The sequence below is a fragment of the Harmonia axyridis genome, chromosome 5, assembly GCF_914767665.1.
Source record: "Harmonia axyridis chromosome 5, icHarAxyr1.1, whole genome shotgun sequence".
Taxonomy (NCBI): Eukaryota; Metazoa; Arthropoda; class Insecta; order Coleoptera; family Coccinellidae; genus Harmonia; species Harmonia axyridis.
In genome coordinates, this window is record NC_059505.1 from 28,598,887 (window position 1) to 28,614,343 (window position 15,457).

The window sequence follows — 15,457 nt, forward strand, 5'->3', positions numbered from 1 at the left end:
TCTATAAAACCGGGCAATAATAACGGATATTAAAAGAGGAAACTGCAACTTAATAATTTCGTTAGATCGGTCGCTTTCGATTCCACGCGAAATTGTACATTGCGAATTTTTTATTGTGTGCAGCTTTTATGAAAAATACTGCCTAATGACCGGTTTCGCGAATGCGCACGCTGCAATTTCGAATTTACCACCATTCCACTACAATTCCTATTATTGTAATTTTCCGATGATTTTCCCCGCTATTGCCGTAGGCCAAACCCGGAGGTAATTTCTTCATACAGATAAACTCGACAAATTATAGCGTTGGCCGCCTTCAGCCTGACATAATAAAACGTCAACGAACCCCCAGATGCTCAAATTCCGACCCACTTTTTCCAGACACAAAAAAGAAATTCATCTGATAGTAAATTCCCGTTTCGATTGTTGAAAAATATTACAGGTTGCTGTAGCCTTTTATCGTCTGCTACTTTTTCTACTGTTCAACAGATGTCGCTTCCACACACAACAATAGAATAGAACTCTACCTTCCCACATGCAGATGTGTTGACTCGAAAAATAAATAACACTAAATATTATAAGTACTTATCAATAACAATATTTTAACCATTGAACAATCAAGAACTAATGTAGAACAACGATTTGCAGCTCCTCGATATATCAAGGGTCAACAGAAAACTAAGTAAATGTGAACTTAAGTGTTACTAACCTCAAAATCCTGTTTGCTTGAGAATTATCGAAATTCACTAGATATTATGCGTAATTCTTATTAGAAAACACTCCGGTTTCGAAGCCAGATTATTCTCAATGACATTCAATTGAAATAAACGCACAAATCTTTGGAATTCAAAACATATTTCACAATTTCAACGGCTGTGATCATACACCGACACAATGAGGCACAGACAGGTCAATATCCATGTCAGTTTCTATGGTTAAGATTTTCAGGGATTTTGGCGTTAGTATTCTGAAAGGAAGACCCAGGTAAGAGTTTTGAATACTTGAGGATATTCAGTTGACTTTTACATGTTACAATTTGAGAACATTCTGTGTTTTACTATAGTAATCGCAAAAAAAGAAATATTTCTTTTTGGTGTGGAACAAGTTTCTGAATTTTAATAATTAAATTATTTTACATATAACTAGTCTCTAATGAAACACAAATTGGGCACTTAATAATCCAGTTTGAATAAAACACCTTTGAGCTATTGACGAACAGAAGCTAGAAGAGGACAAACTAATTACAGGGTAGGTTTAGTTGATGCTCTAAGAATTATCTACGGGAAAGCCATAATATCTTCGACATCAAACAAGAAGGAAGAAGTTGGCCGCGAGGTTTCGAAATTTACATATAAAACGAGAGCATAAACGTACTTAATGGGAACAGAACTCAATAGGAGTGTCATTTAAATTCTTTTATAATAAGCGAACAGTTAAAATCATTTGGGCTTCGACTTATTGGAGTAAAAAAGAACCATCATTAAAGCGTTTTTGGGTAGAGGAGCTTATTAGAAATTTTCACGGCGCCTTCCAAGGTCGAGGTTATTTAAATATTTATTTTTTTGAAATAAGTGGGGCAAGGAGCTGAACTCAGTCAGCAAATTAGTGCAATATTAAGAGATCGTCAAGTGCATCAGGTAGAAAATCATGGAATTAACTGGTGCTTCAGTTCAGAACGTTTCAGAGGAAGTCTTTTCGAAAATGTGATAGGCTTCGATCTTTTGGAACATTAATATATATTCAGTTTTATTTTTCTTTTGTATGAATTTGTTGAGGTCTCACAATAATTCGTGAGACATTTTGTGGAGATGGGGTATAAATAACTAACATCCTTTTTGCATCTAGATTTTTTGAGTTATCAGATACCGTTCCCGTTGAGGAATCCCTGAAATACTAATCCCTTTTTATTAAAGAAAGTATTTTTCACGGGAAAAGATACATAAAGAAATTTGATAAAATAAATATAAGCACTTTTTAAAAATGAATATAAGCACTTTTTAATTTCCACTGTTTTTTGATTTATTCTACAATTGTTTCGCCGGCTAAGCGGCTTTATCAAAAATAGGTCACATTGCAAAATATTATATTTCGAAATACATTTTCAACTTTATATACGCGAAAATAACAGTACCTATGGAGCAATAAAATGTTTCATTTATGGTTTCTCTAATAGGTCCCGGATCTTCTGGGTCTGGGGTACAACCTATATAAATTCATCTGTTGCAGTCTGGAATTTCCAAAAAATCTATTCGAAGATTCAAAAGAGGCGACTAATTTTCATCTGCTTGAGAATTCAATTGTACCTGTTAATTTCAAATGATTCTAATGAAATCAAACGGTGACTTTCATTTTCGATATGTAGGATTTTGAAATGAGAATCAAAATTATGTCCAAATTCTGTTAAATGGTCTGCATATGACGAGAAGGTATTATCACTAATGTGATTCCTTTGATGTTCGTGTATTCTTTTCTTGAAGATCCTGGACCTATTAGAGAAACCATAAATAAGACATTTTATTGCTCCATAGGTATTTCTTATTTTTGTGTATATATAGTTGAGAATGTAGTTCAAAATGTAACACTTTGCAATGTGACCTATTCCTGATAAAGCCGCTTGAACGGCGAAACAATCGTTGAATAAATCAAAAATCTGTGGAAATTAAAAAGTGCTCATGTTTATTTTATCAAATCAACAAGAATTTCCATCAAGTAAGGACTGAGTCCATTAAGTAACTTATAATTGAGATCCTTTCTTCCTGACAGTTCTGTTTTCGTTATGTACCTAAGTTTAGCAACAGTCTTAAAAGTATAGATAATAACAAAAATTTGATGAAAGATCTGAATTATTGTCCAAAAACATATATTTTCAAAATGAAGTAGATATAGTTTTATGACATTCTAAACGGAATATTTCTTGAAATTAACATTCCAAAATGTTGTAGATACAACTAAAGATTTGATTAGCATTATAACATTCATGTCCTAAATAATCGAATTTATATTTCAGAAAAATTGATATCATGAAATAATTGAGAAATAGAATTAAAAGAAATTCTAACATCCATAATTTTTATTGTGGTCTATGATTTTCATTTGTAAAGTGAGTAAAAAATGAAAAATTGTTATCAAATGACTATGCAAGTTGATGCCCATGTTTTCGAATAGTATTTTTTTTTACAAAATGATTCCGTACATAAATAAAGTAAACATTTCGAACGTGGACGGAACTTAGAATTTTAAATGTCGTAAAGATGTGAAGTTCACACCCAACTTATTTCCTAGAAGTCTAATGAGCTGTAAAATGTCAAACAAATCCAATTAAACGAAATATATTAAGTTTTTTCAACCGCCCTTAAGAACGGTTAAAAAGTTCTTATGCTTTTTACTGCTTGACAGGACCCAAAGATCGATATGAATTCCTGTGCATTCCCGGAGGAACTTCGTCTTCTATAATTAGGCCCAATTTAGCCCAATTAGCTCATGCTTCCTTGTGACATTTGGGAAGTAATACAAATAATACTCACAAAATAATCCGAAGTGATCTTGGAAAAAGTTTTTCAACCACAGAAAGATATTGTACCTAGCTTTAATTTCTTAGATATCAAATAATTCAAAAGTGAAAAAGACACAGCAGATTCCATAGAACGGTTTGTTATGTACTTGAGTAGAATCCAAATGATTGGAAAATAATATTAGTTTTGATTAATAATTTTACCGCTTCAAATCACCTATGTACTTATCATAATATTCCACCACCAAACTTCATCTGGGGAGAATTTAAATAATTATTCAATACAAAATTTCATTCGAAGATTTGCTTTTCTTATTATAGGGTGTTTTTTTCGAGGTATATAACTTTAAGTTGGCATTACTGTTCAAGATGGCGACCGATTTAACAGCTGCCAAGTGATTTATTCTCAGTTTGGTTTGGCAATTCATCATGAATAGACTCACGCCTGAATAACGCTTGCAAATAGTGCAATTTTATTTCGAAAATAATGGTTCTGTGCGGAATACGTATCGCGCACTACGTCGATTAGCGATGAAGCGCACTTCTGGTTGAATGGCTACGTCAACAAACAAAACTGCCGAATTTGGAGTGAAGCTAATCCTCAAGTGTATGTCGAAACACCGTTACATCCAGAAAAACTGACTGTTTGGTGCGCTTTATGGGCTGGTGGAATCATTGGTCCGTACTTCTTCAAAAACGATGATGGCCAGAACGTTACAGTCAATGGTGATCGGTATAGAGCCATGATTACAAACTTTTTCATTCCTGAATTGAACAACCATGATGTCCAGGAGCTGTGGTTCCAACAAGACGGCGCAACATGTCACACCCCTCATGCCACAATCGATTTATTGAAAGACACGTTTGGTGACCGCCTAATTCCACGTTTTGGACCTGTGAATTGGCCTCCAAGTTCTAGTGATTTAACACAGCTAGACTACTTTCTGTGGGGCTATGTAAAGTCATTGGTCTATGCGGATAAGCCACAAACCCTTGACCATTTGGAAGACAACATTCACCGTGTTATTGCCGATATACGGCCACAAATGTTGGAAAAAGTCATCGAAAATTAGACGTCCAGATTGACTACATCCGAGCCAGCTGTGGCGGTCATCTGCCAGAAATCATATTTAAAATGTAATGCCACAAGATTATCTTGTGGATAAATAAAATTCATGTCAATCGAATAATCCATCGTTTTTTTATTGCAATTTAAAGTTCTATAGCTCTAAAAAAAACACCCTTTATAATGGGCTTCTCTTTAGGAATGATTCAATATGAAATGGTTATATTATAATGGGAAAAATGTGTATTATTTTTTGGCATTTTTTGCTTTCTCATGTCATTTGTGTTCAGTAGGCTTATCAGTTAATCATGGAAGAATTCACGCTTCAATAACATTCAAAAAAATTGTTGAATTGTTTAATTAAAACTGGTGCTTTTTCTGAATTCTGACAGGAATATGAGAAAAATTCATGGACAGCTATATTCAGTTAATAGACTCACTATTGATCGTATATTGTAGACAAATAAAAAGTGGATTTTCTTTATATGATACAAAAGTATACTTGGTACCACTTTAGAAGTCGTATTGTAGACCAATTTTAAAGTGGTAGCAAGTACCAGGTATTGGTACTTCGTATAAAGAAAATTCACTTTGGAATTTGTCTACATAATATGAAGAATTGTGGGTCAGTTAACTGAATAATGTCGTCCGTGAATTCTTCTTAAATTTATCTTAGTATTCACACATCTTCAGACACTTTATCTGAAGATGAAGTAGAATAAGTTCGAAACTGCGGTTACACAATATAATCCTTACATTGTTATTCCAATTTAATTGGGAGTAAAACTTAGTAGTAATAAAAACTTGTTTTAATTTTAAATATCTTAGACTGTACTGATCCCTTATTCCATTAAAATCAGTTGAGCAGATTACGAAATAATCAGATTCTAGTTTCAAGCTTATACAGAAGCATCTATGTTTAGTTCAGAATAAATACGCATCCAAATTTCATTCAAATCTAACAAGACATTAAAGCGTGTACGAGGATATGCCGACACACAGTCCGACAGACACAAAAATTTATTTCTGAAAGAGAAACCATAAATATCCAAGTAACTTCATATACTCTTTCAGAAATCAACCTATCTTGCAACTAGATACTTCAAAAGTATCTTCGAAAGCTCTTTCTCAATGTTTAATCATAAGTTTCTATATTCCCAATAAACTATATACTTAATTTTATTCCAGTTCTTTTTTGATGAATTCATATTGTTTGTTGATCGAAATGCTGCTGACAGCAAATGTTCCAATTATCGTCAACATGGTAGTTGAGTATAACAGTGGACCAAAAATAGTTCCTTCAAGAACTCCCCAGATGATTAGGTACATTTTATGTTACCTTCTTATCCTACTACTGGGGTGGATTGGATTCAAACTAAAATGCAAGATCATCCACAACTATTCTCAGAAATTAACGAATTAGAGCAGAAGTAATCTTCTACAGTAATTATATAGAAAAATGTCATCCTTTCCCATCGTTATAGTTCCGACGATCACCATCAGATGGCAGGCCGAAATTAATTCCCAAAATGCCGAACGCCCTCTCCGACAATCAGATTAACCACAACAAACCCTTTCAATTTCCCTAATAACCAGTGAATGTCTCGTACCATCCTCCATTTCCATAATTAACTTTTAATCACTCGAATTACAAGAATGTCGTTAAACCTTTTAAATAAAATAAGAGTTGAGACCCGTATAAGTGAACGATATCGTGTGTCTCTCCTCGTTATGCCTCAAATATATCCAGTAGGCCTGTCTGACCGCAGCCAGCCAACTATCAAAATGTCATTTGCGCTCATTTTAGAAATGAAGGAATGGTGATTATGCCTTCTGGCGCTAATGGACAAATCATACGGTCTAAGGTTGTATTCGAAGTTTGGAGGTTGGCGTGGAAAGAATGCTTTATTTGAGGAGGTGGCACTGACGTCTTGATTGATCTCGGAGGAAATCCTCAATTATTAGTCATTATGTTTTCGTTATTTTTAGAGTATGTTAGATCGAAGAAGGAATTGACGGGGGATCGAAACTGAATCTTGAAGAACACCATTTTCAACTGCAAGCCCGTTTAGTATCTGTGTCATCTCGCTGCGACGTCTGTACTTTACGATTGAAATTTCCAGGGTAGGTTGGGATCTCTAATGAGTTCGTTAATGAAATCAATCCAACTAGAGGTTTCAAATATAGAAGTTGGAAATCTTGGTTTCATGATAATTTCAAAACCGAGTTACCTGTAGATAAAATATATAATAAATTTCAAGCATTAAGCAAAGTTTGACCACCACCAGAACCATAGAAAATTCAAGCAAAATTGGACAGATATGGGACTAGTTTGAAATTTAATATAATCACAAGAATGTTAATCCCGAATTTCAGGAGTGATAAAATAAATCGCATCATAAATTGTTTAATCAAAATAAGTGCTGAAGTGCTCATATTTGAATACTGAGAGAAATTCAAGAAAACTTCATGAGCGTCATTATTGATTTAATTGTGGTATTGTAGACCAATTTGGAAGTGGTTCCAAGTACTGTTCAGTACTTGGTACTTGTACTTTTGTATCGCGTAAATAAAATTCACTTGCAAATTTGTCTACTATACGATGAATAGGGAGTCCATTAACTGAATAATGTCGTCAATGAATTTTTCTTAAACCTCTTTCAGTTTCCTTGTTATCCTGTTAATGTACTTTTTTTCAATTTCGGAACTGTTCAATCAAAATGAGAATTTGCATTTGCAAATCGTCATTTTACATCCAAGTGGATGTAAAATGAGAATTTTAGTGCAACATTTCATGTTTAACGCTTCATCAGAACTCAAAAGCATAGAAAATTCAAGAAGATTATCGAAAAAAATTAGCCAATTTTTCCGTAACCACAAAACCGATGAAATGATGATTTTGGGTGTTTATATAAAATAGAAATTTCAAGCTCCATGCAAAATTTCAAACTCACTACATCATCAGAAGTTTCGAAAATTCAAGAAGAATATTGCCCAGGAAATGCCCAATATTTCCATGAATATCAATCCGATCGGTTTGACTGGTTCGAGAATTTTTTTTTATTATTATTTATTTAAAATGAATTTCTATCAAGTGAAGACCGAATCAATCAAATACCTATTTTTTGTGATGATTCTATAATTTTATCGAATCTTTATTAATCTTTATCTACTACAAATGCGGTAAATATGAGTATCAACACATATTCAATAATTGACAAACTGGATCTTTATAATAATTTGATTTTTATTTTCCTGTATTTGTATTTTTCGAAATCAGTAGTACAACTACAATAAACCGAAAAGTACTGGATCAATGTTTCTGTTTACATTTTTCCATACTACAATTGGTCCACTAACAAAATTTTATAGAGGAAAGACGCAGGCACTGTTCCAGGAAAAATATCAAAATCAGCATATCACATGTTGAAAACTTCAACACCCTGTATCTATAAAACAAAGCGTTTGCTTTGGTTTCAAGTCGAGTAGTAGTTTTTCAATCTCAAGTCAAGTCAAGTATATTTATCAAGTACTTGAATCATATAAGCTACTTGATTTTTAGCAGTTTTATTGTGTAGTATCACATGAAAACTGAATCAATCAAACATCAATAAAAAAATGATGAAATGAGAAGGAACCTTGCAAAAAAAACTTTTATTTATTAAAATTATTGTATGAATGAACCAAAAACCTTTTCTTTTATAGAAACATAAATTAAATCACTATAAATCATAACAAAATAAAAAATAAAGTTTCTTAATATTCAGAAACCCCCAGGCTTTGTCTCCTAACCTATTGCGGGTTTTTGTAACTGTAAGAGTAGCTCTGGAAAATTGTCTTTCAACAGAAGCTGAAGATGCTGTCGTTGATAAAAAATCCTTGGCCATTTTGGCCAAGTTTGGAAAGATATTTCTGAAACTACCAAAATCTACCAATATATTTCACAGAAATGTGAGACAACTACTAATAAAGTCACACTGGCCAATGCTTCAGTCTCTCGGCACTCGTGGAATCTCTTATTCAGAGCGACGGGTGCATATCAAGTTCAAGTAATATCAATTAGGTTGATATCAAGTCAAACAATAAATAGATATCTAAAATCAAGTCAAGCTCAAGTATGTAATATTTCACGAGCTTGATTTTCAAGTCAAGTAGTTGGTTAAAATGTCAAGCTACTTGGCTTGATGAATCCCTACTATATTTTGACAAGGAATCACCCCCTAAATTTTTGCGCAACCCTTCGTTTACACTCTGTATATTCGCGCATGAATGAACGAGCCCTCAAAAAATTCCCACTTTATGTCAATGCTTTCCTCATTTTGTCAATAATAATGTCATATCACTCGACAAATATTCAGAATTCATTTATTCAGGAGTGTTTTTACAACCAACCGAAGAACAATATTCTCCCCTGATTTTGTCATAATCGTACCAACAGCACAAGCTCCAACTTTCACAATCAATTTGCCCGAGAATAAAAAGGTAGATTGGCCACATTATCAGAACTGCGTAAATTTAATAACGCTGAATAATTACAACGGCGATAGTTCCAAGAAATTACAGTCTCCGGAAAATTAATTTGATTAGAAAACACTTTTATAATTTATTCGTATAACGTACGTCCAGCCAACCCGCCTGTAATTATTACCTGTATGAGTCTAATTGATTCTGTATGGTAATTTGCCTGTCTTTCTCGCTTGAATTTACAATAAGAATCCCGCACAACTTCAAGTGAAAATGACGAAGTGTTTCGAACTTTTCTGCGAGATGGGTTAGTGCATTTTAAGACCAGAGATCAGAGATTATTTCTTCGACAAGACAACGCGTCATCGGATAATTCATTGGAATTAATCGCTTTACAACGTATCTGGGAGGAATATTGAATTTTTTTTTATAAACAATTTTGAGGAAAAAATTCTATAAACATAGGTTCGCAAATGCTTTGTTTCCGAGATACAAGGTGTTGAAGTATGATTTTTTCTTCGCAAAGCATCTGCACTTTTACAACATCTTATCCCAGGGTGCCTGGAATTTTAGACTTGATTTTAAATATATTTGGGACGCTAAATCTGTACAGGGTGGGCAAATAAGCGAGGTAAGCGGCTATATCTCAGGATCCACGTATCGTAGAGACTTGCGGTAAAAAACACACTGGAAATTGTTTTGAAGTTCATACCTCCACCGCTAGGGGAAGTAATAGCTACCGTCGAGTAGAAAAATGAATTTTACTCGAAAATGTTTCATATAAAGTTGAAGAAAAAATATCATCACTGTAATCCTTGGATAACTCTCTATCTTTTTGAACTGTTACTCTCTATCTTTTTGAACTGTCACTTTCGATTTTACGACATCATATAGGGGTAGGTGAAAGGGAGGAATCTGACTGATTGAAATGCCTGTAAATTCAGTTTGGCTCAACATTTTTGAGCAAATTAGATCTCGTCTGAAAGATAATATCTTGTTGATTGAGGACAAAAAATACTCATGATAAATTTGTTTTTGCTGCTTTCGATAGGGGGTGCTAAGTGAGAATTTCATTGTTTTGTTCATTTTACTCCGAACTTTCAAATGTAATGATAGGATTTTCTTAACATAAACAGAAATTCCATCAAATTCGCATGAAAAAAGGTCGCAAAGGGATAGTTTCAGGCGTTCTGAAGTTCTGGTCGAAAGAAGATATTCTTCAACTGATGCTCTGCGAAAAACCAAATTGTGTCTTTAAGTTCTGACAGAAACAGAAATCCCATCAAATTTGTATGAAAAAAATCAAAAGGTCGCAAAGCGATAGCTTCAGGCGTTCGGGAGTTATGACCGAAAGAAGATATTCTTCAACTGACGCACTGAAAAACTAGATTGTGTTTTCTTTCGGCCATAACTCCAGAACGCCTGAAGCTATCGCTTTGCGTTCTTCTGGTTTTTTCATACAAATTTGATGGGATTTCTGTTTCTGTCAGAACTTAAAGACACAATTTGAAATTTCGGAGTTAAATGAACAAAACAATGAACTTCTGACTTAGCACCCCCTGTCGAAAGCAGCAAAAACAAATTTATCATGAATATATTTTGTCCTCAATCAACAAGATATTACATTTCAGACGAGATCTAATTTGCTCGAAAATGTTGAGCCAAACTGAAGTTACAGGCATTTCAATCAGTCAGATTTCTCCCTTTCACCTACCCTTATTTGATGTCGTAAAATCGAAAGTGACAATTCAAAAAGATCCAAGGATTACAGTGATGATATTTTTTCTTCAACTTCATATGAAACATTTTCGAGTAAAATTCATTTTTCTACTCGGCGGTAGCTATGACGCCCCCTAGCGAACTTCTAAACAATTTCCAGTGTGTTTTCTTGTACACTTTAGTGGCAAAATTTTTTTATCGTAAGTCTCTACGATGCGTGGATCCTGAGATATAGCCTCGGTTATTTGACCACCCTGTACATGCAAACCGTTTTTCTCTATAAGCTCTACTTTTTCAGACAAATCTACTTATCTACCAATATGGGTTCAATTCAGGTATATTCATTTATGAGAGTTCTAAAATTATATATTTATTAATGTAGGTACAATGGTTTTATTGACATTCTGTAATTGAGTGAATTCCAGGTGAATCTATAAACAGTGGAACCATTGCCTATCAGGAACCTGAACTGACCCTTTTAATCCCCTAACTCGGGTAAGTAAGAGAAAAATCATACTTTCCCCGTTACATATAAAGTTGGACTTAATGAAGCAATTTGTAGAGGCTCTTGATAAGAATGGGTCATGTTTCGCATATATAGGGGTAAAAATGCATCATGAGCACAGGAAAACAGGAAAAAGCATGGATATTTGACGGCCCACAAATAAGACAATTAATTAAGGTTCCTACCTTCATAAATTCAATGAATTAAGTTGAACGAGAAGCTTGGACATCATTAGTTGCAGTTGTAGAAAATTTTCTAGGCAAACATAAAGCTCAAAACGATGTTGAAATGATTAACAAGATGCTTAATAGTTTCAAATCCTTAGGGTGCAATATGATTTTTAAAATACACTACTTACAAAGCCACTTGGACCGTTCTCCAGAAAATTTAGTTGCTATGAGTGAAGAACAAGCTGAAAAATTTCACCAAGATATTAAAGTTGTGGAGGACCGCTACCAAGGAAGATGGGACATGTACATGATAATAATAATAATAATAATAAGAGATGGCAGATTACTGTTGGAGTTTAAAAAGGGATCGTTTGAAAAAATATTCAAGAGTGTTCAGTGATCATTTGATTTCTTCGATGTTTTTTGTTTGTAAGTATGATGTACCTAATACTGTATTTTGTATAACTAAAATAAAAATTCCGTATCTATTTTTGTTCACTACACTTACGAATTCGAGTAGAAATAATGTAACTTATATTTATCTAAATTTGTATATCTTGAAAATTTGAGCTACTAGGTAAAAATGAATACGTTATTTCAATTCAGGACATCAAATTGATATAGAACCAGGTCAAAAAACTTCGACACAAAAACAGCTGTGCCCCTGTGATTCAACTGAAATTTGGCCTAGATATTCCATTTTGGAGTTTACAGCACTTGATGAGCTAGCTTTGATTGAAATTCTACAGGATGAGAAAACTTTTTTTGGTGGACTATTGGTAATTAAAAAAAAAATAAAGAAAAAGCCTTTTTTCGTTTCTGCTACCGATTTCGACAGAAAAATTCGAAACAATTTTATCGAAATCTTTCAATCCAAATTATCATAAAAATCCAGGTATTAATTACATATTAGTTTTGGTGCTTATTGTTATTTTCAAGATCTGTAGCAAAGATATATAAAAATATGATGAACTCATATAATCACAAAAAAATTGAACTATAAGAAACCTCTGTATCTCGAAAACAACGCGTTTGCGGATACTTTTTTACTAAAATTATTCAAGGAATCTTACATTTTCGTTTGTACCTCCAATTTAGGAACACTCTGTAGGTATACAAAACCAAAAGATTTATAATAGTGGATAACGCATTGTTAAACATAATAAAATAAAGGAAATTGGAGGGTATCGTTTCAGTTTTCGAATGTAAGATTCAAATAATATCGAGTTAAACTACCGCTTGACCTAATTAGTCCCAGACCTGGCGTACAGATGGCACCACAAGTTTCATATATTGCACTTTTTTTCTCTCGTTAGTACCTGCTTCAAAAGATGCGTATTCGGAACATAGAGTTAAGTCTAGATAGAGATATTGAAGGTTAAGTGAGGTTGTTTGAAAAATGGATATAAACGAGTTTACTCATTTTAGTTTATTTAACTTATCGACAAAACACTGTTTTTTGATACGAAAAAATACTGTGTAAGCGGAGAAATGGCTTGATAAGTGTAATTCAGATTCTGCTTCAACGTGGTCGAAGAATCATCGACGTTGCTGGAAACACTGGCCACCCGAATTCGGCAGATGTTTCAGAAAACATAAAAAAAAGAATATTTTGAATTAATATACGAATTGAAGAAAGAGACTTTCGTGAACAAATAATGCATAGGCATACTTTTTATGAATACCTACAAGTTTTCTGTTTGATTTAATTATTTGAGTTTATAAATTCATTTTCTTTTGTGTTTTTATGAATAATTTTATTATTGAAGTTATAAATGAAAAAAAATGGTTTTTCGTTTCCAATGTTGTTTGAATTGACAAACACTTTTTGGGATTGATTTGCACCTGTCGAAGTGTCAGCTGTTGTAGGTATTCGAATTCGAAGAACTTGAAGATTCGCCTGCATAAGTTTTCCTTCAGTTGAAGAAGTTTGCATACACAAAATAATATTTTGTTTATTTTTGAGATCATGCAACACACATTTAAAGTTAAACACGGGTTATAATAGGGTATATAATACAAAAATTTTACGTCATCCACCTCATATCAATTAACAGAATATACAAAATCTACTGACCTATCTTTTGTGAGTGAAAATGTTAATGCAGTAACGACAAAGAGATTCATTGCGACAAAGGGATAATTAGAGTTAGAGATGATATGATATTATTTATTTACTTTAGGGCCTTAAAAAATTGGAGAAATTGCTAGCAGGGTTGCCGCCGCGCCGATTCAATTCGAATAGTTCGGAGCTTTTACTTCAGGATCTCATTAATTGTTATGCGATTTTTATCATCAATTTGTCATTTATATGTATGTAATTGATGATTGTGCAGACGACTGTCTGATCAGATCGAGCCCTTTGATATGGTTGATGAATTCGTGGATTCAATTTTCGCACGATTAAACCTGGTCCTATTGAAAGAAGAAGAAAAAAGGGAAATTATTGAGCGTTGTGACATAAAGGGTGTTTTTTTTCGAGGTATATAATTTTATCATAAGTTGGCATTACTGTTCGAGATGGCGACCGATTTAACAGTTGTCAAGTGATTTATTCTCAGTTTGGTTTGGCAATTCATCATGAATAGACTCACGCCTGAACAACGCTTGCAAATAGTGCAATTTTATTTCGAAAATAATGGCTCTGTGCGGAATACGTATCGCGCACTACGTCCATTTTATTTTGTTTAGCGATGAAGCGCACTTCTGGTTGAATGGCTACGTCAACAAACAAAACTGCCGCATTTGGAGTGAAGCTTATCCTGAAGTGTATGTCGAAACACCGTTACATCCAGAAAAACTGACTGTTTGGTGCGCTTTATGGGCTGGTGGAATCATTGGTCCGTACTTCTTCAAAAACGATGATGTCCAGAACGTTACAGTCAATGGTGATCGGTATAGAGCCATGATTACTAACTTTTTCATTCCTGAATTGAACAACCATGATGTCCAGGAGCTGTGGTTCCTACAAGTCGGCGCAACATGTCACACAGCTCGTGCCACAATCGATTTATTGAAAGACACGTTTGGTGACCGCCTAATTTCACGTTTTGGACCTGTGAATTGGCCTCCAAGATTTTGTGATTTAACACCGCTAGACTACTTTCTGTGGGGCTATGTAAAGTCATTGGTTTATGCGGATAAGCCACAAACCCTTGACCGTTTGGATCGAAGACAACAATCGCCGTGTTATTGCCGATATACGGCCACGACTGTTGGAAAAAGTCATCGAAAGTTGGACGTCCAGATTGGACTACATCCGAGCCAGCCGTGGCGGTTATATGCCAGAAATCATATTTAAAATGTAATGCCACAAGATTATCTTGCGGATAAATAAAATTCATGTCAATCGAATAATCCATCGTTGTTTCATTGCAATTTAAAGTTCTATAGCTGTAAAAAAAACACCCTTTATAAGCCCTGATTGATGAATTCGTGGATTCAATTGTTGCACGATTAAATCATTGTGAAGGAAGGATTGAATAGGTCCTGGTCCTATTGAAAGAAGAAGAATAAATAAATAAGAAGAAGAAATTATTGAGCGTTGTGACTTATGATGGATATTTCTCCTGGAGGGGATATATCGCCATTGAGTATACCACTGTTTGTTTTTTTACTAAAATTTCCTATTCCACTCGTTATCTAATCTAAAACAAAATCTTATGACGCAATATATTTATCATTTCGTTACTCGATATCATCCAAAGAAAACTAAGCTACTTCCATCGAGTGAACAGTCTTTTCTCAACCAACGTAAAATCCAATTCATTACCGATTTGAAACCCAACTCAATAAAGATCTCAGATAAGAATAACGCCGAAATGTTTCAATCTCTCTCAAGTTCCACCAATTTCCGGTCGGAAATAAAGACATCGAAATAGCCCTTATAAAGACTAACGACATGCCGAAAACGCACATCCCAAAGCGGACAAAAGAGCACGGCCAACTTCGAAAACCGCAATCGAAACATTTGTAACAATCAAAAACGCATAACGCGATCCACAATGGTCCCACCGCATGCGGAT

The 15,457-nt window shown here is 34.0% G+C and overlaps 1 protein-coding gene across 1 annotated transcript in view; it reads right to left on the bottom strand.

The window, feature by feature from the left end:
* LOC123679914 (obg-like ATPase 1) overlaps positions 1-921 on the bottom strand; it is a 53,570-nt gene extending 52,649 nt beyond the window's left edge. The window contains exon 1 of the mRNA XM_045617477.1: positions 707-921. The gene's annotated coding sequence lies outside the window, so the exon portion shown is untranslated. The remainder of the gene's footprint in view (positions 1-706) is intronic.
* Positions 922-15,457: the final 14,536 nt, after the last annotated feature.